The sequence below is a fragment of the Mustela nivalis genome (assembly GCF_964662115.1).
Source record: "Mustela nivalis genome assembly, chromosome: X".
NCBI classification, from domain to species: Eukaryota; Metazoa; Chordata; class Mammalia; order Carnivora; family Mustelidae; genus Mustela; species Mustela nivalis.
Genome location: NC_139040.1, coordinates 88,621,794 through 88,646,664, shown reverse-complemented (window position 1 = coordinate 88,646,664; position 24,871 = coordinate 88,621,794). Strand labels below are relative to the sequence as shown.

At 40.9% G+C, this 24,871-nt stretch overlaps 1 protein-coding gene across 1 annotated transcript in view; it reads left to right on the top strand.

Moving 5' to 3' along the window:
* Positions 1–24,871, top strand: part of KANTR (KANTR integral membrane protein) — a 53,627-nt gene extending 28,756 nt beyond the window's left edge. The window contains exon 3 of the transcript XR_014307143.1: positions 24,619–24,871. The gene's annotated coding sequence lies outside the window, so the exon portion shown is untranslated. The remainder of the gene's footprint in view (positions 1–24,618) is intronic.

Genomic DNA, 24,871 nt, shown 5'->3' with positions numbered 1-24,871 from the left:
CAAGACTGTAACTTATATAGTAAAGAGTTGATTAATTTGATTGCATCAAGTTTAAGGATTAATGCTTGATGAGAGACATTATGGACAATGGCAAGACATCTATAAATTGGAAGAGGATATTTGTAATGTCAAAACCAACAAAGGGGGACACCTAGGTGGCTCAGCCTGTTGAGCCTCTGCCTTCAGCTCAGGTCATGATGCCAGGGTCCTGGGATCGAGATCCTCATCAGGCTCCCTGCTCAGTGGAGAGCCTGCTTCTTCTTCTCCCTCTGCTGTTCCCACTGCTTGTGCTCTCTGTCTCTCTGTCAAATGAATAAATAAAAATATTTTTTTAAAAAAGAAACCAACAAGGGATTTAATATCCAGTATACATTAACACCTTGCATCAATCAACAAGAACACCACCACCAATATAAAATTGAGCAAAGTGTAGAATAAGCAGTTTGAAGATGAAAAATTTCAAAAGCCAACAGCATAAGATGAGGTATTCAAGATCACTGAAAATCTGGGATGTTAATATAACAGTGAGATATGACTTCGTATCTATGAGATTGACAAAATTAGAAAGCAGGATGATGACAAGTGATGGCAGGGATGTGAGGACCTAAAAACGCACCTGTGTGGCTGGGGGGTGGGGAGTTGGGCAGCCATTCTGAAGGGCTGCCTGACAGTATATTGTCAAGTGAAATATGCATGTTGTGTATAACCCAGCAGTTCTGCTCATGGGGATAGTAAGTCCCAGGGGAATACACAGAGACATAAGGGGACATATGTGAGGGTGTTCATCACAACATTAAACCCAAAAAGAAAAGGCAAAACACTAAGCCTCCAAGGGCAAAAATACAAGCCCTCAGTCATTAAAGTGAAGTTTTCCAACCCATGTGCTCAGGTATCTTATAGTGCTGCAAAGCGTTTCTGGAGTAGGGAGTAGTTATTGATAGCTGTAATTTTTAAAATAATGCTAATTTTTAAAAAATATCTCTAACAAACATTTACAACTTTTTTTTAACCTGTTTTGAATTAGTTGGAAACTGGGGGCACCTGGGTGGCTCAGTGGGTTAAGCCTCTGCCTTCCCCTTGGGTCATGATCCCAGGATCCTGGGATGGAGCCCCACATCAGGCTCCCTGCTCCTCAGGGAGCCTGCTTCTCCCTCTCCTTCTGCCCTGCTACTGCGCGCGCGCGCGCTCACTCTTTCTCAAATAAATAAAATCTGTAAGAAAAAGAAGTAAAATAAATAAATAAAATCTGTAAGAGAATAAGTAAACTAGTTTGAAACCATGTTTGAACAGTACAGTATTCGGTGGTTCCCTCTGTGAACTCTTTTTTTTTTTAAAGATTTTATTTATTTATTTGACAGACAGAGATGACAAGTAGGCAGAGAGGCAGGCAGAGAGAGAGGAGGAAACAGGTTACCTGCGGAGCAGAAGAGCCTGATGTGGGGCTCGATTCCAAGATCCTGAGATCATGACCTGAGCTGAAGGCAGAGGCTTTAACACACTGAGCCACCCAGGTGCCCCCGCTCTGTGAACTTCTTTAGATCCAGTGGTTATTACTCTGATACGAAAGGCTTAAATTTCGGAGAGAAGCTCTGTGCAGGCTGCACCATGTAGGACTCCTCTGACCTCTGGGAATTGTTTCATTTGATCTGATTTTCATTTTGCTTCTGTCTTGTGTGCGTATGTATGGCATTTTAAATTGTGGGGCGCCTGAGTGCCTCAGTCGTTAAGTGTCTGCCCTCGGCTCAGGTCATGATCCCAGGGTCCTGGGATAGAGCCCCATGTTGGGTTCCCTGCTTTGGCAGGAAGCCTGCTTTCCCTCTCCCACTTGCCCTGCTTGTGTTCCTGCTCTCACTGTCTCTCTCTCTCTCTCTCTGTCCAATAAATAAATAAAATCTTTTTTAAAATAAATAAAATAAAATTGCGGGGCGCCTGGGTAGCTCGGTCTTTAAGCGTCTGCCTTGGGCTCAGGTCATGATCCCAGAATCCTGGGATCAAGCCCCGTGGGGGTCTCCCTGCTCAATAGGAAGCCTGCCTCTCCCTCTCCCACACTCCCTGCTTGTCCCCCCTCACACACACCTGTCAAATAAATAAATAAAATCTTTTAAAAAAATTTTTAAAAATATTGTTAGATTCACTCTGTTCTTTTTACCATTTTTTTTTTTCATGTAACACAGAAGTTATGTAAGTTACATGTTTGTTATCAGAGTCATGAGCATCTACTGTTCAGTGCTGCTAAAAGGAGCACAGGTGATTTTGCTTATTTTCTCAGTTGTTATTTCCCCCATTTTTTTTCTGCTTCCTCCTTCCCGCCCTCCATTTCTCCTTCTCTCCCTCCCTTCTTGCCTGCCAGCCTCCCTGCCTTCCTTCCTTCAGAATCTTTTTTCTTCTCTCTCTACTTTCTCTTTGTAATTCTCTCTCCCCAATTTCTCTTTCTTCCCTGTCTTTCTGTATTACTGGATTTTGATGTTAGCAACTAGCCACATGCTGATTTTTGATAGAAATTCATTCTGAATTATTTCCTCTAAAAATATGAAAAGATAATATTGGAATTATTTAATTAGATCAATTCATTAGAGTGTGCTGGCTATAACCCTTTGCAGCTTCAAAAAAAATCTGTTACTGAAAATATATTCATACATGAGTATAAGTAACCTTTATTTTGATATTTAGAATTTTTCGAGTTTTCAATTAGGAAATTAATCAACAATTAATATTTCATTTACCACATGTGGAGTTTTTAAATTTTCAATGAAATTTATTTTAAAACATTCTAAATGCATCCTGATATTAAAAATCATTTTTGAGAATCTAACATATAAATAGGTGTAATTTATACAAATATTTATTTCTAAATCCGTATTAAGAGTTCTCCAGAGAAATAGAGCCTATATCCATGTATATGGAGAGGGAGGGAGAGAGAGAGAAAGGGAGAGAGAAAAAGGAAGGATAGATTTATTATAAGGAATTGGCGCAGGCAAATCAGGTAGGCTGAGAAGCCCCAGATCTGTGGAGTAAGCCAGCAAGAAGAACCAGGAGAACTGATGGTGTATTTCCAGCCCAAAGGCTGGCAGGCTCAAGACCCACAAAGAACTGCTACTTCATTTTGAATCCGGAAAGGATTCAAAAGGCAGGAATAAGGTGATGTCCCAGTTCAAAGGCAGTCAGGCAGAAAGAATCTTCCTTTACCCTGGGGAAGGTCTGTCTTTTTGTTCTATACAGGCCTTCAGTGGATTTGGATGAGTCCAACCCACATTAGGGAGAGCAACCAGCTTTACTCAGACTACTAATATAAATGTCAGTACCATCCCTAAGCACCCTAATGGAAACACTCAGAATAATGTTTGGCCAAATAACCAACAGTCTGTGGCCCAGTAAAGTTGACACATTGAATTAACCATTACAAGTTTACCCCCATCAACTTGACACTTATATACATCTCCTTAAACCATATTTTAATCACCAAATGAAGACAATAATGAGGTCAAGCTTCCACCTAAGATAATACAGTTATCTGGCATACAACCAAAAATGCACTATCCACTTCCCCAGAATGGAAGATAAAATCCGTGAGAGATGTTAACTTTTCTTTTTGATATTTCATAACTTAAATCCTCTGGGGTAAAATTAACCATACTGAAATACCTTGATACAAAGCCAATGCATCTTATGTTACATGATAAGGGGATAAAAGAGGGCAAAAGCAAAGATATAGATAGATAATAGATAGATGATAGATAGACGATAGATAGATAGATAGATAGATAGATAGAGGCTATGGGATAAACAGTACACACCCACATATATTCATATCAAAATAAGGAGAAAATAGTCACGACAATTATAGTCCTCCTTTCTGTAAATAGTAACATGGTCATAGTTATATTTATAGCCCCCTTTTTCCACTACCCACTCTATATTTCCTTTGCCTTTAACAAGCATCTCAGCTGGTTGTACTCCTTTACTGGTGGGGTAACTCAGACCTTCATTCCTGAAGGGTCTGGGCCATTAATAGTCCTGCCTGGATCAAATTGCTGTTTTCCACTGACCTTAATCCCAGGGCACAGTAACGCTAAGAGATGCCAGAAAGGGTCATCCATACGCGGACAGACTATTCCCTACTACCAATGTGGAGGAGCAGTCCAATTTCCCCTGGGTAGTCAGGATCGATCACACAGCCAGCACAGTAACTGTCTTCTTTGCCTGTTCAATCAGAGGCTTGGGCAGCCCAGAGTGTCGAAGTGGCAGACTCAGCTTCCGGTTCAATGGACTCATTGTTGTGTCTCCTGGTGGAAGCCTTCCTGCCTTTGGAACTAATGCCTCTAGGCCAGCGGAGAATAAGGTTGTTGGAATAGGAAGCAAACACTTTTGTGAATGGGTCACTGGGTGTCATAGTGAGAGGTGCCACTTTATTTCCAGCCCTTGATTCCTGGACCCATGGATTTTGGCCATGGGAGAAATAGCACCATGGGTTGATGCTGATTCAGAGCACATACAGCCTTCTGGAGAACCTTCCTCCAGCCCTGAAACTAGTCCCACTTACCTGGCCCCATAACTGAGCCTTCAAAAGGCCATTCCATTGTTCCATGAAGCCAGCTGCTTTCTGATGGTAGGGAATTCCGTGAGCATGGGCCCATTGCGGCATTTTTTGTGAGTTCTTTGACGGACCCTATGCTGCGTAAAATAGTTTGATAGTGGGTAAGGCATGCTGTAAGTCTACAGATGGTGGTTTTGGCAGAAGAATTAACTACAGGGAAGGCAACACTGTATCCAGAGTAAGTGTCTTTTCCAGTAACAACAGAATCTTGCCCCTTTCATAATGGAAGGGAACCAATGTAATCAACCCTCCGCCAGGTTGCTGGCTGATCATGCTGGAGAATGGTGCCACACACGGGGGACTCAGTGTTGGTGTCTACTGCTTGCAGGTTGGACATTCAGCAGTGGCCAGAGCCAGGTTGGCCTTGAGGAGGAGAAATTCATGCTGTGCACAACCTCCATCCTTGCTACAATGGCCATTTTGTTCCTGAGCCAATTGGGTGACAAGGTGAAGGAGTCGGAGAGCCATGGAACAGGTCATCTTATCCACTTGGCTATTAAAACTCTCCTCTGTCGAGGTCACCCTTTAGTGACCACTCACATGAAACACAAATATCTTCTACGTGGTTTGCCCATTCAGAGAGGTCTGTTCACATATGTCTTCCCAAAATGTCCTTGTCATCAGTTCTCCAATCATGTTTCTTCTAAGTCTCTTGTCCATCCAGCCAAATGATGGGCCACAGTCTATGAACTGACAGATAAGCACACAGCTGGACGTTTCTCCTTCCCATCGAAATGAATGATGAGGTGCACTACCTTAACTTCTCCCCACGGGGAAGATGTCTTTTCACCACTGCCTTCAGGGATGTCCCAAGCTCTCGTGCGTGCTGCTGCCTGTTGTGGAGAACCATCTGTAAACCAGGACTGAGTCTTCTCTCCCTCTGTCAGCTGATCATAAGGAATCCCGCATGAGGCTCTAAGGGTGGGCTGGGAGAGTGAAGGCAGCGTAGCAGGAGTGAGGAGCACGGACACTGGGGCTACTTCTTCATGTAACTTACTTGTGCCCTCAGGGCTTGTCTGGGCCCCATCACACATACGTAAACACTGTTTCCATGGAATGTCGGAATGATACTGTGTGCTGCCAACTTTATGGCATAGTGGGTCAGATAACACCCGGTCCATGATGGGCAGCTCACATCACATTGTGACTTGGTGGCCCATGGTTTTTTCAGTCTCTGCTGAGGTCCAGTAGCAGGCCAAGAGCTGTTTCTCCAAAGGAGAGTAGTTGCCCCCAGAGGATGGTGGGACTTTGTTCCAAAATCCTAAAGGCTCACACCACACTTCATCTCTGGGAGCCTGCTGAAAGCTCCAGACGGCATCCTTGTCTGCCTCTGACACCCCAAGTCCCATTAGATCTGTAGGGTCATTTGGCCCAAGCGGCAGAGCAGATCGCATGGAAGCCTACATCAGTTGCAGAACCTTCTCTTGTTCTGAGCCCCACTCCAAACTAGCAACTTTTTTAAGGGCGCTAGGGGAAGGAGGCAGGGTAACACACTGAAATAAGGAATATGCTGCCTCCAAAAGCGAAAGAGGCCCACGAAGCATTGTGCCCCATTTTTAGTTCTCTAAGAGGGGCCAGCTGCAGCAACTTATCCTTCCCCTCGGAAGGGATATCTTAAGACACCCCTATACCACCAGATCCCCCCAAATTTCACTGAGGTAGAAAGTCCCTGAATTTTTGTTGGATTTATTACCCACTTTCTGATACCAGATGTCTTACCAATACATCTAGAGAAGGCTTGCTACTTCTCGCTCACTAGATCCAGTCAGCAAAACGTCATCAATGTAATGAAGCAGTGGGAGACCTCATGGAAGGGAAAGGTGACAAAGATACATGTGAACAAATTAGGACATTGGGCTGGAGAGATGATATACCCTTAAGGTTGGACAGCGAAGATGTGTTGCTGGCTTTGTGAGCTGAAAGCAAACCACTTTGGGTGGCCCTTATTATCAGGTATGGGAGGGGGAAGAAGTTTGTTGATCAACAGTTGCATACCAGGTACCAGGGGAAACCAGGGGATGTGTTAATTTGCTCAAGCAATGAGTCTGCATCTGGTACAGCAGCTGCAACTGGAGTCACCATCTGGTTAAGCTTACTATAATCCACAGTCATTCTCCAAGACCCATCTGTCTTCTGTATAAGCCAAATAAAAGAATTGAGTGGGGATGTGGTGGGAATCACCACCCTTGCATCTTTCCAGTCCTCGATGGTGGCATTAATCTCTGCCATCCTTCTAGGGAGGCAGTACGGCTTTAGATTTACTATTTACTCTATTCTTCAGTAGGTGCAGCTCTAGTGGCATCCATTTGGCCTTTCCCACCATAACAGCCCTCACTGCACAGGTTAGGGAAACAATCTGAGTATGTGCATTCCAATTATGTCCTTAGTGGCTGAGTATATAGATTGCAATTATGAATTCCAGGCTAAGGAAATAACCACAAGATGGATTTGGGGACCCATCAGGGACATTGTGAGATGGAACTGAGCTAGAACTCCATGGATCACCTGACTTCCAGAAGACCCTGCTCCGACTGGAGGTCGACAGTGAGGTTCAGGTGATCGTGGTATGTGAACTGCCAGGTAAATATCACAGTGACATTTTGGATCTCCTGGAGTCAGGGTCAGTTCAGAGCTAGAGTCCAGGAATTTCCCCAAAGATCTGATCATTTCCTTTTACCCAATGCAGTTATCCTGGGGAAAGGCTGGAGGTCCCTTTGGGGGAAGGTTAAGAGAAAGATTAGCATTGTAAATCTGTGTGTTCCTCAAGGAGACCTGGCCTCACCATTCCAACTCTCAGGATCATATTCCTTCCCCCATCAATGTTTTCACTTTAACGGTAGGCACCCTGTGAGTGGCGAGTTCAACTTGTGTTATAATTCAGCCAGCTGTAGAGTGAGATTCTGTGTTTGATTTTCAGCCATCTCGGCCATGTGGCTACAGAAGATAAGGGTCTCTAGGGAAGACATAGAAGCTTTTAAGTCATTTATATGGCTCTTGCACTGGGAATTCAAATCCTTGGGCTCATCTTCCGGCCCCTGCCCCCAGCTCCATCCCTGGCTAACTTTGTCCAGTAACATTAGGAGCAATCAGCCAATCTCTTTACGTTTGTTAATTTGTTCAAAAGTAAATATAAGATCACCCAGATCCTTTCTTCTTATAAGTGGTTGATTAGGAGTATTACGTGGTGGTATTTTTTGTATCTCCTTAAGTCCCTGCCATGGACTATCAGTTCTCTCTTTATTCTTGGAATAGAGTCATTAGTGTTTTTAAATGTAATCAGATTAGAGATCCAGTTCCAGAAATCCCAGAACCAATTCAGAAAATTAATCCTTAAAATTCTGTTCCTCTAGAACCACTTTCAACACCCAAATCTGTATTGGTCAGGGTTCTCCAGGGAAAGACAATCGATAGGATGCAAATATAGAGATAATGAGATTTATTATAAGGAATTGGTTTATACGATTATAGAGGTGGACAAGCCCGAAGACCTGCAGGCTGACTTGGAAAGTGGGAGACCCAGGAGAATTGACGGTGTAGTTCTAGTACAAAGGCCATCATAACCAGGAAGAGTCGTTGTTTCATTTGAGTCTGAAGCCAGGAAAATGCTGATATCTCAGTTCAAACAGAGTCAGGCAGAAAGAATTCTACTTTATTCTGGGGAAAGTCAGCTTTTTTCTTCTATTCAGGCCTTCAACTGACTGGCTGAGGCCCACGCACGTTCGGATCAATCTGCTTTCCCCGATCTACTGGTTTAAATGTTCATTTCAACAAAGTGACCCTAAGAATAATATTTGACCAAATATCTGGGCAACCCATGGTCTGGCAAAGTTGACACATAAAATTAACCATCACAGTATCATAATGGATAACTTTTAGAGTAAAGCTGCAATGTTATCATATTTTCAAGACCAACTCCAGGTCCATGAATGATGAATCATGGGGATCATCACACGTTTGGATTTGGGTGCCTAACAAGCCCTTATTTCTTAGCTTAAATGTCTGATTTTCATGGAGAATTATTGAAAGAAGCAACAATGCCAAGCAAATGATTCCAAGTTAAAATATCCAAGCAAATATTTCATGAGTTATCTTTTTTTAAGATTTTATTTATTTATTTGACAGAGACAGAGACAGCAAGAGAGGGAACACAAGCAGGGGGAGTGGGAGAGGGAGAAGCAGCCTTTATGCTTCTGATCAGGCAGCCCAACACCGGACTCGATCCATCTGAGCCAAAAGCAGACACTTAATGACTGAGCCACCCAGGCGCCCCATGATTATCTTTTATTTTGGAACAGCACAAAGTTAAAGAGAAGTTGCAAGAACAGTATAGAGAACTTCTTTTCCTGAAACACTTGAAAGCAAGTTGCAGACCCATCTCTTCTGAATATTTTAATGGGCTTTTCTACAAATAAGGACATTCTCTTACATAATCATGATACAACCATCAATGTTAATATATCACTACAAGATAATCCTCATATTTCATTCAAATTTCACCAATTTTCCTGATAATGTCCTATAATTTATAGCCAATGGACCCAATCCAAGATCATGCATTGCATTTTTATGAATATTTTGAAACAAAGAAATTTGCGTAGACACAGTGCTAAGAAGATATAAAGGCTTTGCATCTAGAGTTTGTTATGAAAATTCCGAGATTCTGGTAATACATTGCTTTATTTATTTTTTTATACAGACAAACCCTTATCTGTTGTAAGAGTTTGACTTTTGATCTAATTTCCATGGGAAATTTTGTACTGATGGTATGATGACTCTAATTAAAATATAAGGCACTAAGGTCCCACCTGTTTTCATCTTTGTTTTAAGACAAAAGATTAGAACATCCCTCTTTGCTGTTTCATAAGTGTGTAAGCTGATCCAAAGGAAGAGTATTTTTTGAAGTTTGTAAGCAAAAGCCAAATTGAGTTTTTTGCCATGAACCATTCTCACCTGGTAGATTTGTTGAAAAAAGATTAGCTGACTTCTTTAGGTCCTTGAATATATTTTATAGAAATTTGGAAGGACCATGTGAAAATAGATTAATGTGCACTGACAAAGATTAGAGGGTTCAAAGCAAAAATTCAACTTTGGAAAAGTGAGCTTTAAAAAAAAATCATACCTTGGTAGTATAGCTATTATAATTCAAATCAAAAAGAAAAAAAATTAAAAGAAGTAGGGTAACATTTGTGGATAACTTGAAGAAAGGAACGATTATTTAAAAACTATTACAAGGTTCAACTGGATTGAAATGATTTCAAGAATGAAATAGATGGGTGCCTGGGTGGCTCAGTGGGTTAAGCCTCTGCTTAGGTCATGATCCCGGGGTCCCGGGATCGAGTTCCGCATTGGGATCTCTGCTCAGCAGGGGACATACTTCCCTCTCTCTCTCTCTCTCTGTTTGCCTCTCTGCTTACTTGTGATCTCTCTCTATGTCAAATAAATAAATAAATAAAATCTTTTAAAAAAATAAATAAAAACAGGCATCAATATCTTTTTTAAAAAAAAGAATGAAATAGCAATTCTGGCTAATAGAGAAAGGCTGCTTTTCCATTTCCAAGTACCTGCACCTACTTGAGAGAAAAAAAAAAAAAAGCTTTTCTCATTAATAGCAACAATCAAGATTTAAAGGTCATTAGCAAAAAGCCTGATCAGGAATTGTGTACATATTAGAGCATAAAACCTTGTGTAAAATGCATATTCACAGAAGAGGCTAGATTATATCATTAAGAATCTGAAAATACGGGGCGCCTGGGTAGCTCAGTGGGTTAAGCCTCGGCCTTCGGCTCAGGTCATATAGTCTCAGGGTCCTGGGATCCAGCCCGGAGTCTGGCTCTCTCTGCTCAGTGGGGAGCCTGCTTCCCCCCCTCTCTCTTCCTGCCTCTCTGCCTACTCGTGATCTCTTTCTCTCTGTCAAATAAATAAATAAAATATTTTTTAAAAAAGAATGAAAATACTTAGATATTTGTATAAATTAAAGATTTACTATCTTCTCTAATACTGTGTATTTTCTTTTTTGTCATAACGATATATATGTTTACTCATTTAAAGATTTATTTGTTCCTCTTTTTTAAAACTTACTTTATTTTAATTCAGTTAGTTAATATATAGTGTATGATCGGTTTCAGAGGTAGAGATCAGGGCCACCTGAGTGGCTTAGTCGGTTAAACATCTGCCTTCAGCTCAGGTCATGATCTCAGGTTCCTGGGATCGAGTCCCGCATTGGGCTCCCTGCTCAGCTTGGAGCTTGCTTCCCCCTCTGCCTGCTGCTCCCCCACTTATGTTCTATCTCTCTGACAAATAAGTAAATAAATATATTTTTTTAAAAAGTGGTAGAGTTCAGTTATTCATGGTTGCATATAACACCCAGTGCTCATTCCAATAAGTGTCCTTCTTAATGCCCATCCCCCAGTTACCCCATCCCCCCACCAGTTACTCCATCCTCCCACCTCCAGCAACCCTTAGTTTGTTTCCTATAGTTAAGAGTTTCATACTGTTTGTCTCCCTCTCTAATTTAATCTTATTTCATTTTTCCTTTTTCTTCCCTATGATCCTGTTCTGTTTCTTAAATTCTACATGTGAGCAAAACCATATGATAATTGTCTTTCTCTGACTGACTTATTTTGCTCAGCATAATACCCTCCAGTTTCATTCACATCGATGATGTAAATGGTAAGATTTTATTCTTTTTGCTGACTGAGTAACATTCCATTTGATATACATATATAAAAATTCTACTTTATCCATTCATCTGTCGATGAGCATCCAGGCTCTTTCCATAGTTTGGCTATGGTGGACATTGCTGCTATGAACACTGGGGTGCAGGTGCCCCTTTGAATCATTACATTTATCTTTAGGGTAAATACCTAGTAGTATAATTGCTAGGTCATAGGCTAGCTCTATTTTTAACTTCTTGAGGAACCCCCATACTGTTTTCCAGAGTTGCAGCACCAGCTTGCCTTCTCACCAACAATGTAAAAGGGTTCCTCTTTCTCCACATCTCACCAACATCTGTCATTTCCTGACTGGTTAATTTTAGCCATTCTGACTGGTGTGAGGTGGTATCTCACTGTGGTTTTGATTTGTATTTCCCTGATGCAGAGTGATGTTGAGCACTTTTTCATGGGTCTGTTGGCCATTTAGATATCTTCTTTGGAGAAATATCTATTCATGTTTTCTACCCTTTTTGTTTGTTTGTTTGTGTTTTGGGGGGGTGTTGAGTTTGATAGGTCCTTTATAGATTTTGGATACTAGCCCTATATATGATAAGACATTTGCAAATATCTTCTCCCATTCTGTAGGTTGCCTTTTGGTTTTGTTGACTGTTTCCTTTCCTGCACAAAAGCTTTTTATCTTGATGAAGTCCCAATAGCTCATTGTTGCTTTTCCTTCCCTTTCCTTTGGAGACGTGTCTAGCAGGAAGTTGCTGTGGCTGTGGTCGAAGAGGTTGCTGCTTGTGTTCTCCTCTAGGATTTTGATGGATTCCTGTCTCACATTTAGGTCTTTCATCCATTTTGAGTTTATCTTTGTGTATGGTGTAAGAAAATGGTCCAGTTTCATACTTCTGCATGTGGTTGTCTTTTCCATTGGACATTCTTCACTGCTTTGTTGAAGATTAGTTGACTATGAAGTTGAGGGTTCATTTCCAGGTTCTCTATTCTATTCCATTGATCTGTGTGTCTATTTTTGTGCTAGTACCATACAGTCTTGAGACAGAAGAAAGAGAAATTAAGGAACCAATCCCACTTACAATTGCACCAAAACCAATAAGATACCTAGGAATAAACATATCCAAAGAGGGAAGCTTTGAAACTCTGAAAACTATAGAACACTTATGAAAGAAATTGAGGAAGACACACACAAAAAATGGAAAAACATTCCATGCTCGTGGATTCAAAGAACAAATACCGTTAAAATGTCTGTACTACCCAAAGCAATCTACACGTTGAAGGCAATCCCTATCAAAATACTAATAACTGGGCGCCTGGGTGGCTCAGTGGGTTAAGCCGCTGCCTTCGGCTCAGGTCATGATCCCACGGTCCTGGGATCGAGCCCCGCATCGGGCTCTCTGCTCAGCAGGGAGCCTGCTTCCTCCTCTCCCTCTCTGCCTGCCTCTCTGCCTGCTTGTCATCTCTCTCTGTCAAATAAATAAATAAAAAATCTTAAAAAAAAATACTAATAACTTTTTTTTTTAAAAAAAATACTAATAACTTTTTTTTTACAGAAATGGAACAAATAACCCTAAAATTTATATGGAACAAGAAAAGACCCTAAAAGGCCAGAGGAATGTTGAAAAAGAAAACCAAAGCTGGTGGCATAATAATCCCTGACTTCAAGCTCTATTAAAAAGCTGTAGTCATTTATTTATTTGAGAGAAAGAGAGCATGCGGCAGGGAGGGGTAGAAGGAGAGGAGAGAGAAACTTTAGCAGACTCAGAGCTGAATGACCCTGAGATCATGAACTGAGCCAATACCAAGAATCAGATGCTTAACCAACTGCGCCACCCAGGTGCCCCTTGTCACAACTATATAAAATAAATACAAAGGAGTACATGTTTTCATCAAGCCCACTCCCCATCCCTTTCTTAGTACCCCCTACCTCCTCTGAAGTAGAGCCATAGCCACAGCCAGGGTGATGTCTCGCTGCAGCTATGGGAGCCCAAGGACCAGGACTGTGGAAGAACATCAGATAATAATAATGACAGCTAACATTTACTGGGGACTTGATTTATGCCAGACACTAAATACATAGTCTCATTTCCTTCTCACAATAACCTTCTGTGATAGGTACTATTATTCTACTATTCCTCTTCATATAAATGAGGGAACTGAGACCATACGAGATTAAGCCATTTGCCAAGAAAATCACATAACCAGTCATCGATGGAGGCAAAATTTGCAGTCAGGCAGTTCAGCAGCTCCTGAGGGTGGGGTGGGGGAGGTGGTATGTGTGGCTCCTCCTCTGAGTACTCCATTATATGCCTGCTCTTCTGGGCCCCTTTATGCCCCCTTTGAGCCTCAACTTTTCATCTGCATGCTTGGTGGTGAGTGGAGCCTATATTGGGACTGTCCCAGGCCAAGCTACAGGTTGAACAGATGACCACATAAGCCACACAGCAGGGCAGGCTGAGCTGGGCACTCTGAGGTCTATAGTTAGGGGAAGCAAGGAGTAATGAGGCACCAGCCCCTAGTCCAACTGATCCTAATCCCTGGTCTAGAGGAAAGGTCTGGCCTTTTACGTATTCCCCTGTCTGGACCTGATCAAAGGACAGCAAAATGGATAACATTACCAGGGCGGGGCAAGGGGAAGTGCAGGCAGGAAGGTGCTAGAAGGGAGGTCCTTGGAAGAGAATGAGCCCTGAATACCAAGTAAAAGACAGGAAAGGGTTCAGTCCCAGCAGCACCTCAGGGCACTAGCTGAGGAGTTGACAGCACCACAGAGGACACCAGCCCACCATCTTTGGAGCTTGAGCCCCTCTAGCCAGCTTTAGCTCCCAATCCCTCTAAACCTGGTCCTTCCTCTCAGAACAATGCAGACTCTTGGCCCCACCCAAGCCGATTCTAGCTCCGTTTCCCACATATTGCCACTACCGTGACCTCAGACCACCCCTTAACTCTCCCAGGTCTCTACATAATTCCTGCGAGATCTGGATCTAATCTCACACCCTCTAGGAAACCTTCTAGTGTATAAATTAAATTTCATCCCTTGATAAACTGAATGAATGATTCCCCCTTTTCCCATTCACCATTCTCAGGGAGTCAAGCTAATATTTCAATGTAAAACCCTTTTTTAAAGATTTTATTTAGTTATTTGACAGACAGAGATCACAAGTAGGCAGAGACAGGCAGAGACAGGAAGGGAAGCAGGCTCCCGGCTAAGCAGAAAGGCCAATGTGGGGCTCGATCGCAGGACCGTGGGATCATGACCTGAGCCGAAGGCAGAGGCTTTAACCCACTGAGCCACCCAGGCGCCCCTCAATGTAAAACCCCTCAATGTAAAACCTTTTGTTTGTGTGTGTCCTGGTAAAGTATACTGTTCTATTTGCATGTATTTGTAATGTATTGTGAAAATTAATAAAGGGAAGCCTCACTAAAGTGGAATTGGAAAGCTAGAAGGGGGAGCCATTCTATTCAACATCTTTCATAAGAAGAACTGTCAATTACGGACCCCAACAGAAGAATTGTTAACAGAAAAGAAACATCAGTTATAGGCCCCAATGGAAAAGATGTACATTGCATGTCCTGCAAGAAACTGACTACCCCTACAGCCCAGCCAATGAGAAACTGTCAGCACCTTGAACTCTTGTTTTTCTCCAGTGGCCTTTCATTGAAAATGGCCCCTTCCACTGGAATTAAAAAAACAAGAACAAACATACAAACAAAAACAACGCCTTCTGACTTCTTCCTTCTTCTCCATAAAATAACTCCTCTATTTATTGGACTTGCCTATGGTTTTCTGTAGCTTGCATGTCCCAAATGGCAATTCTGTTATTCCTGAATAAACCCATCTTGCTGGTAAAATAACTGGCTGTTTTCAGTAAACAGTCTCTAATGCTCTTATGTCATATATTTTACTCTGTTTCCTACTTGTTTACATAGTGATATGTGTCTTTTAATTTTTTAACTTTTTCTTTTGTAATAATTTCTGACATAAAAAGTTACAAAACTGGGGGCGCCTGGGTGGCTCAGTCGGTTAAGAGTCTAACTCGATTGTGGCTCAGGTCATGTGTGATCTCCGGGTTGTAAAATTGAGCCCCGTGTTGGGCTCCGTACTGGGCATGGAGACTGCTTAAGTTTCTTTCTCTCCCTTGTCCTCTGACCCCACTTTTTCTCTAAAAAAAATTTATTAAACTAGTGCAAAGAGTTCTCATATATCTTTTACCCAGCTTCCACAAATGTTACCATTTTACAGGATCACGGTAGAATTATTGAAACCAGGAAATTAACATTGATACAATACGATCAAATTAATCTCTTCAAATTTCACTTTTGGAGTTTATCAGTTTTCCCTCAATTGTCTTTTTTTCTATTCTAGGATTCCTCCCTTACAATTAGTTATCATGTCTCCTTAGTCTCCTCCTGTCTGTGACAGTTCCTCAGTCTTTCCTTATCTTTCATGACCTTAACACTTTTGAAGAGTATTGGTCAGTTGTTTTGAAGCTATCCCTCAATTGGGTTTTTCTGATGTTCTTTCATGATTAGATAGAGGTTATGATTTTTTTTCTTGAGAACACTTTTGGTAGGAATGCAAACTGGTGCAGCCACTCTGGAAAACAGTATGGAGGTTCCTCAAAAATTAAAAGTTGAACTATCCTATAAGCCAGCAACTGCACTACTAGGTATTTACCCAAAGGATACAAAAATACTAATTTGAAGGGGTACATGCACCCCAATGTTTATAGCAGCATTGTCAACAATAGCCAAACTATGGAGAGAGCCCAAGTGTCCATCGACTGATGAATGGACAAAAAAAGATACGGTGTGTGGTGTGGTGTGTGTGTGTGTGTGTATTAGTCTGTCATCAAAAAGAATGAAATCTTGCCATTTGCAACAACATGGAGTTAGAGAGTATTATGCTAAGCAAAGTAAGTCAAAGAAAGACACACACCATATGATTTCACTCATTTGTGGAATTCATGAAACAAAACAAATGAACATGGGGGGAAAAAGAAAGGAAAACCAAGAAACAGACTGTTAACTATAGAGAACAAACTGATGGTTCCCAGAGGGGGAGGTGGGGAGGGGACGGGCCAAGTGGGTCATAGGGATTGAGGAATACACTTGTTGTGATGAGCACCAGGTGTTGTATGTGGTGTTGAATCACTAAATTCTACACCTGAAACTAATATTACACTGTATCTTAACTAACTGGAATTTAAATAAGAACTTGGGGGAAAAAATGAATACCACAAAAGGGATTCACCCTTAGTCCATCAGAACAGGAGGTATATAACATCTATATGTCTTATTTTTGGTGATGTTAAACTTTAACACTTGGTTAAGGTGGTGTTCACCACTGTGAAGTAGTAATTAGTAACTAACAGGTGAGAAGACACTCAAATTATTTATGTAAATATCCTGTTTTTCATCAAGCTTTCACCCACTAATTTTAGCATCCACTGATGATCTGTGCCTGACACAATTGTTACTGTGGCATTTACCAGATAGGGAGTTTCTATTTCAATCATTCCTTCTACATTTATTAAGACTTTATGAGACTTCTACTGTGGTGAAGATGCTGGCTTCTCCCCTCTTTAATTATTTATTTATTTTTAATTTTTTATTTTTTATAAACATATATTTTTATCCCCAGGGGTAGAGGTCTGTGAATCGCCAGGTTTACACACTTCACAGCACTCACCAAAGCACATACCCTCCCCAATGTCCATAACCCCACCCCCCTTCTTCCAACCCCCCTCCCCTCAGCAACCCTCAGTTTGTTTTGTGAGATTAAGAGTCACTTTATGGTTTGTCTCCCTCCCAATCCCATCTTCTTTCATTTATTCTTCTCCTACCCACTTAAGCACCCATGTTTCATCACCACTTCCTCATATCAGGGAGATCATATGATAGTTGTCTTTCTCCACTTGACTTATTTCGCTAAGCATGATACGCTCTAGTTCCATCCATGTTGTCGCAAATGGCAAGATTTCATTTCTTTTGATGGCTGCATAGTATTCCATTGTGTGTATATATACCACATCTTCTTTATCCATTCATCTGTTGATGGACATCTAGGTTCTTTCCATAGTTTGGCTATTGTGGACATTGCTGCTATAAACATTCGGGTGCACGTGCCCCTTCGGATCACTACGTTTGTATCTTTAGGGTAAATACCCAGTAGTGCAATTGCTGGGTCATAGGGCAGTTCTATTTTCAACATTTTGAGGAACCTCCATGCTGTTTTCCAGAGTGGCTGCACCAGCTTGCATTCCCACCAACAGTGTAGGAGGGTTCCCCTTTCTCCGCATCCTCGCCAGCATCTGTCATTTCCTGACTTGTTGATTTTAGCCATTCTGACTGGTGTGAGGTGATATCTCATTGTGGTTTTGATTTGTATTTCCCTGATGCCGAGTGATATGGAGCACTTTTTCATGTGTCTGTTGGCCATCTGGATGTCTTCTTTGCAGAAATGTCTGTTCATGTCCTCTGCCCATTTCTTGATTGGATTATTTGTTTTTTGGGTTGAGTTTGCCATTCATTCATTTATTTGGTCATTTGTTTGTTTCTTCCATTTTTAGAGAGGAAAGGGGGGGGAGGGGAAGAGGGAGAGAATCGTAAGCACGCTCCGCCCCCAGCATGGAGAGAGCCTGACATGGAGCTCGATCTCACAACCTTGAGATTATGGCAAGAGTCAGATGCTCAACCAACTGAGCCACGCAGGCACCCCTATGTGTTTATTTTTATACAGACTCATGAAGTTTTATTTTATGAATTATAATTCATTCATTCATTATTTATTTTGTTGCTCATATTGTCCCTGATTTGGACAATTAGGAGATCCTTTAAGTTGGCTTCTTTGTGCTTCTGATGTTTCTTTCATTTTTTTTAAACCCTTCTTTGTTCTCTAGTCCCAGCCCTGGAATCAACCATTTCTCCCAAGGGGCAATAATATGTTTAGATAGATAGATAGATGATATAGATATTTTATGTATTAGAAATATGTTTATATATGTATCACCTTTATTGGGATATAATTACGTCTTAAATGTACATGGTACATATAAAACCTTTACTGAAGTGTAATGCATACATCATTCAATTCACCCACTTAAAGTGTACGATTCAGTGTCTTTTAGCATATTCACAGCATTGTTTGACCATCCTCGCAATGTAAGTATAAAATATTTTCATCACCTCAGGAAGAGGTGTACCCATTAGTAGTCATTCCCTATTTCCCTCCAACCTCCACCCACTGCCTCCCAAGGCAACCACTAATCTCTTTTATATTTCTATAGATTTTCCTATTCTGGACATTTCATAAAGATGCAATATGTATCTTTTGTGCCTGGCTTCTCTCATTTAGCAAAATGTCTTCCAGGCTTATCCCATTATAGAGCATGGGTCAGTACTTCACACATTTTTATTGCCAAATAATATTCTATTGTATGGATAGACCCCATTTTATTTGTATATTCATCAGTTATGGACATTTGGGTTTTTTCCATTTTTTTTGCCTCTGATGAAAAATGTCGACAATATATTGGAAGATTTATTCGATAGGCTGTGTGTAGATTTTCTATCAACCTCAACTACCTCCTATGCCTGATTTTTCCTGTCTACTTGCCAGGGATGGACACCCAGATTGCTTCTACTTCTTTGCCATTATACAAGTCTTGTTGGGATCTGCGTTAATTTATAGAATTGTTGAATCATTATATTGTATTCCAAAAGCTAATGTAACACTATATGTTAATTATATTTCAATTTAAAAAAAGAAAACAACTCAGCCATTTGACTTTGTTCTTCTTTTTCAAGATTGTTTTGGCTCTTCAGGACTCCTTGAATTCCATATTGATTTTATTAAAATTTTATTTAAAATTTAAAATTTTTATTAAATTTTTATTAAAATTATTAAAATTTGGGGGCACCTGGGTGGCTCAGTGGGTTAAAGCCTCTGCCTTCAGCTCATGTCATGATCCCAGGGTCCTGGGATGGAGCCCCACATCGGGCTCCCTGCTTGGCAGGGAGCCTGCTTCTCCCTCTCTCTTTCTGCCTGCCACTCTGCCTACTTGTGATCTCTGTCAAATAAATAAATAAAATCTTTTAAAAATTATTAAATTTTTATTTTAAATTTTATTTTATTTTTATTAATTTATTAAAATAATAAAATTTATTAAAATTGTATTAAAATTCCATATGAATTTTAAGATTGGCATTTCCACGTTTCTGCAAAAAGGCTGTTGGACTTTTGATAGCAATTGTGTTGAATCTGCACATTACTTTGGGTAGTACTGACATCTTAACAATATACAGCCTCCCAATCCATGAGCATAGAATGTCTCGCTTAAGTTCTTTCAACAATGTTTTCCAGTATACAAGTCTTTGTATACAAGTCTTATACAAGTGTTCCATATGCAAGTCTTTGGCCTCCTTGGTTACATTTATTTTTAGGTATTTCTTTTAGATGCTATTGTAAATGGAATTGCTTTCTTAATTTCATTTTTGTATTGTTCATTGCTAATGTATAAAAGCACAACTGATTTTTATGTGTTGATCTTGTGCAGTGCAACTTTGCTGAATTTATTAGCCTTTTATGCATCAGTTGAGATGATCATGTAGGCTTTCCCCTTTGTTCTATTATTGTAATGTATAACATTAATCAGTTTTCTGATTTTGAATCAGTCTTGCATTCCTGGGATAAATCCCACTGATCATAGTGTATAATCTTTTTAATACACTGTTGGGTTGGTTTTGCCAGTATTTTGTAGAGGATTTTAGTGTCTATATTCATAAGGGAAATTGGCCTATAATTGTCTTTTCTCGTGATTGTCTTTTTTTTTTAAGATTTTAATTATTTGACATACAGAGATCACAAGTAGGCAGAGAGGCAGGCGGGGGGGGGGGGAGGCAGGCTCCCCGCTGAGCAGAGAGCCTGATGTGAGGCTTGATCCCAGGACCCTGAGATCATGACTTGAGCCGAAGGCAGAGGCTTTAACCCACTGAGCCACCCAGGCGCCCCTCTCATGATGTCTTTATCTAATTTTGGTAGGGTCAAACTTTTCTTTTTTTTCCATTCCCCCACCCACTTCCCCTCTGGTAACCATCAGTCTGTTTCTGTAGTTAAGAGTGTGTTTCATGGTTTGCCTCTCTCTCTTTCTCCCCTTTATCCCCTTTTGCTTGTTTGTTTTGTTAAATTCCACGTATGAGTGAAACCATATGGTATTTGTCTTTTTCTGACTGACTTATTTCACTTAGCATTATACTCCCTAGCTCTATCCATGTTGTTGAAAATGGCAAGATTTCATTCCTTTTTATGGCTGAATAATGTTCCTGTGTGTGTGTGTGTGTGTGTGTGTGTGTGTGTGTGTGTGTGTGTTTCTCACTTCTCCATCTATTCGTCTATTGGTGGACACCACTTGGGCTGCTTCCATATCTTGGCTATTGTAAATAATGCTGCTATAAACATAGGGGTGCCTGTACCCCTTTGAGTTAATGTTTTTGTATTTTGGGGGTAAATATCCAGTACTGCGATTACTGGATCATAGGGTAGTTCTACTTTTAAATGTTGAGGAACCTCCATACTATTCTCCACAGCAGCTGCATCAGTTTGCATCCCCACTGACAGTGCAAGAGAATTCCTTTTTCTTGACATCCTTGCCAACACTTCTTTCTTGTGTGTGTGTGTGTGTGTGTGTGTGTGTGTGTTTTAATTTTAGCCCTTTCAATAGGTTTTGTGGTTTTGATTTGCATCTTCTTGATGATAAGTGATGATGAACATCTTTTCATGTGTCTGTTGGCCACCTATATGTCTTCTTCGGAGAAATGTCTGCTAATGTCTTCAGCACATCTTTTCATGTGTCTGTTGGCCACCTATATGTCTTCTTGGCCACCTATATGTCTTCTTCGGAGAAATGTCTGCTCATGTCTTCAGCCCATTTTTTAATTGGAATATTCCAGAGCGGGGGTTTGGTATTGAATTGTGAAAGTTCTTTATCTATTTTTGGATACTAACCCTTTATCCAGTATGTCATTTGCAAATATCATCTCCCATTCAGCACATTGGCTTTCAGTTTTTTCCATTGTTTCCTTTGCTGTGCAGAAGCATTTTATTTTGATATAGTCTCAATAGCTTGGTTTTGCTTTTTTTTTTTTAAAGATTTTATTTGTTTATTTAACAGACAGAGACCACAAGTAAGCAGAGAGGCAGGCAGAGAGAGAGGAGGAAGCAGGCTCCCTGCTGAGCAGAGAGCCCGATGTGGGGCTCGATGTGGGGCTCGATCCCAGGACGCTGGGATCATGACCCGAGCCGAAGGCAGAGGCTTTAACCCACTGAGCCACCCAGACGCCCCGCTTGGTTTTGCTTTTATTTCCCTTACCCTAGAAGACGTATCTAGAAAAATGGTGCTCCTACTGATATTACAGAAATTACTCCCTGTGCTGTCTTCTAGGATTTTATGGTTTCCTTTCTCACATTTAGGTCTTTAATCCATTTTGAGTTTATTATTGTGTATGGTTTAAGAAAGTGATTTCACTTTTTTATAGATAACCGTCTAATTTTCCCAACACCATTTTTTAAAAGATTTTATTTATTTATTTATTTGACAGAGAGAGAGAGAGAGAGAGATCACAAGTAGGCAGAGAGGGAGGCAGAGAAAGAGGGGGAAGCAGGCTCTCTGCTGAGCAGAGAGCCCGAGGCGGGTCTCGATCCTAGGACCCTGAAATCATGACCTGAGCCGAAGGCAGAGGCTTAACCCACTGAGCCACCCAGGCGCCCCCAACACCATTTGTTGAAGACAATTTTCCCCCACTGGATAGCCATTCCTCCTTTGTCACAGATGAATTATCCATATGATCATGGTTTATTTGTGGGTTTCCTCTCCTATTCCATTGTGTCTATTTTTATGCTAGTATCATACTGTTTTAGTAACTACTGCTTTGTAATATAACTTGAACCCTGAAATTGTGATGCCTCCAGTTTGGTTTTTCTTTTTCAAGATTATTTTGCCTATTTGAGGTCTTTTGTGGTTCCATACAAATTTTAAGATTGTTTAAGTTCTGTGAAAAATGCTGTAGGTATTTTGATAGGGATCACATTAAATCTGCAAGATTGCTTTAGGTAGTGTAGACATTTTAACAATATTTGTTTTTCCAACCCATGAGCACAGAATGTTTTTCCATTTCTTCGCATTGTCCTGAATTTCTTTCATCACTGTTTTATACTTTTCAGAGCACAGGTCTTTCACCTCTTCAGTTAAGTTTATTCCTAGGTATTTTATTGTTTTGGTGCAATTATACATGGGATTTTCTTAATTTCAATTTTTGCTGCTTCATTATTAGTGCATGTAAATGCAACAGATTTCTGGACATCGATTTTGCATTCCACGACTTTAGTGAATTCAGTAGTTACTTGGTGGAGTCTTTTACGGTTTTCTCTTTATAGTATCATGTCATCTGCAAATAGTGAAAGTTTTACTTATTCCTTAGCAATTTGGCTGCCTTTTATTTTTTTATGTTGTTTAATGGCTGTGGCTCGGACTTCCAGCACTATGTTGAATAAAGGTGGTGAGAGTGGACATCCTTGTCTTGTTCCTGATCTTAGGGGAAAAACACGTAGGTTTTCATCATTGAGTATGACGTTGGCTATGGATTTTTCATATAAAGCCTTTACTATGTTGAGATATGTTCCCTCTAGACCACCTTTGCAGAGGGTTTTCTTCATGAGTGGCTGCTGTACTTTGTCAAATGCTTTTTCTGCATCTATTGAAATGATCATACAGTTCTTATCCTTTCTTTTAATAATGTGGTTGTATCATGTTAATTGATTTGTGAATATTGAAACACCATTGCCTTCTGGGAATAAATCCCATTTGATCTTGGTGAATGATTTTTTTAATGTATATTTGGATTGGGTTTACTAATATTTTGTTGAGGATTTTTGCAACTATACTCATGAGAGATATTGGCCTGGTTCTCTTCTTTTGTGGTGTCCTTATCCAGTTTTGGTAACAGGATGATACTGGCCTCAGAGAATGAATTTAGAAGCTTTCTTTCCTCTTCTATTTTTGGGAACAATTTGAGAAGAATAGGTGTTAATTCTTCTTTTGTAGAATTTGCCTTTGAAACCCTCTGGCCCTGGACTTTTACTTTTGGGGAGCTTTTTTGATTGGTAGAGTCAAACTTTTCAATATAGATGCACTTATCAGCAATCCTGGATGTACCGTGTTAGTGGAAGCAGCTAGGAGCATTTGTAAGGTTTGTTCTATTGATCGACTGAAACCTGTACTCAATAGCAGTCTGTGTTAAATGAGGTTAAGATGCCAGATATACAATGTCGAGGGAGGAATCACTAAATGCCAGGTGTAATCCATTTAACTCACCCTCTGGCCACGTGGACAGTCCTTTCACAAGGGCTTTGAGAAATACATTATGAGGTGTGGCAGAGACTAGCTAGGTGGTCGTTAAGCCTGTTTCCTCTTCCTTTTCGGGACAAATTCAGACTACATTTTCCAATGTTCCTGGCAGTTGTGTATGACCTAATCAAGGAACTTCCATTTGCCCAGCTGGATTTCAGACTTGCTATAGACCAGAGACTCCTTTGTGTCTCCCACTTTCCCCCTTTTCGAACTGGAATGTCTGTAGTGGTTATCCTGCGCCTGTTCCACCTTTGCATGGTGGGTGTGTTGGGGACAGGTGACTTGTAAGTTTGACAGATCTACAGGCCGAGAAAAATAGTACTTAAGGAGCCATACTTCAGGAATACACCCAAGGGGCCACGTTCACACCTGGTCCTGATTTAGATGAGATTGTGGACTTGGAGGTGATGCCTAAATGGAGTGGGAATGGGTAAATGTATTCTGCAAGTGGAAGGGATATAAATCATTAATTAACTAGTCAGTTGCCAAGATGGCACCAATGATCTTTTTTTTTTTAAGTTTTTTTTTTTTTTTAAGATTTTATTTATTTATTTGTCAGAGAGAAAGCGCGAGCAAAAGCGAGCACAGGCAGACAGAGTGGAAGGCAGAGTCAGAGGGAGAAGCAGGCTCCCTGCGGAGCAAGGAGCCCGATGTGGGACTTGATCCCAGGACGCTGGGATCATGACCTGAGCCAAAGGCAGCTGCTTAACCAACTGAGCCACCCAGGCATCCCGGCACCAATGATCTTTACCTCCTGGTATTTACGCCCTTTTGTTATCCCCTTCCCTCGACTGTGACCTGAACCTTGTGACTTACTCCTACTGAGGAGAATATTGGGAAAGTGGTGGGATGTCACTTCAGAGATTGGGTCAAGAAGACTGACTTCCATCTTGCACTCATTCAATTCTCTCTCTCTCTCTCGGTCTCATCTCACTTGACTGGTCTGGTGAAGCAAGTGGCCATGTTATGAGCTGCCCTGTGGAGAAGCCCACATGACAAGGAACTTAGGACAACCAACAGCCAGTGAGGAACTGAGGCCCTAGGCCAACAACCCTCAAGGAATTGAATTCTGCCCACACTCGTGTGAGTGAGCTTGGAAGCAGATCCTTCCCCAGTTATGTGTTGAGATGACTGTAGCCTTACCTAACACCTTGACTGCAGCCTGTGAGACCCCAAAGTTGAAACCCAGCTAAGTCGTGCCCAGA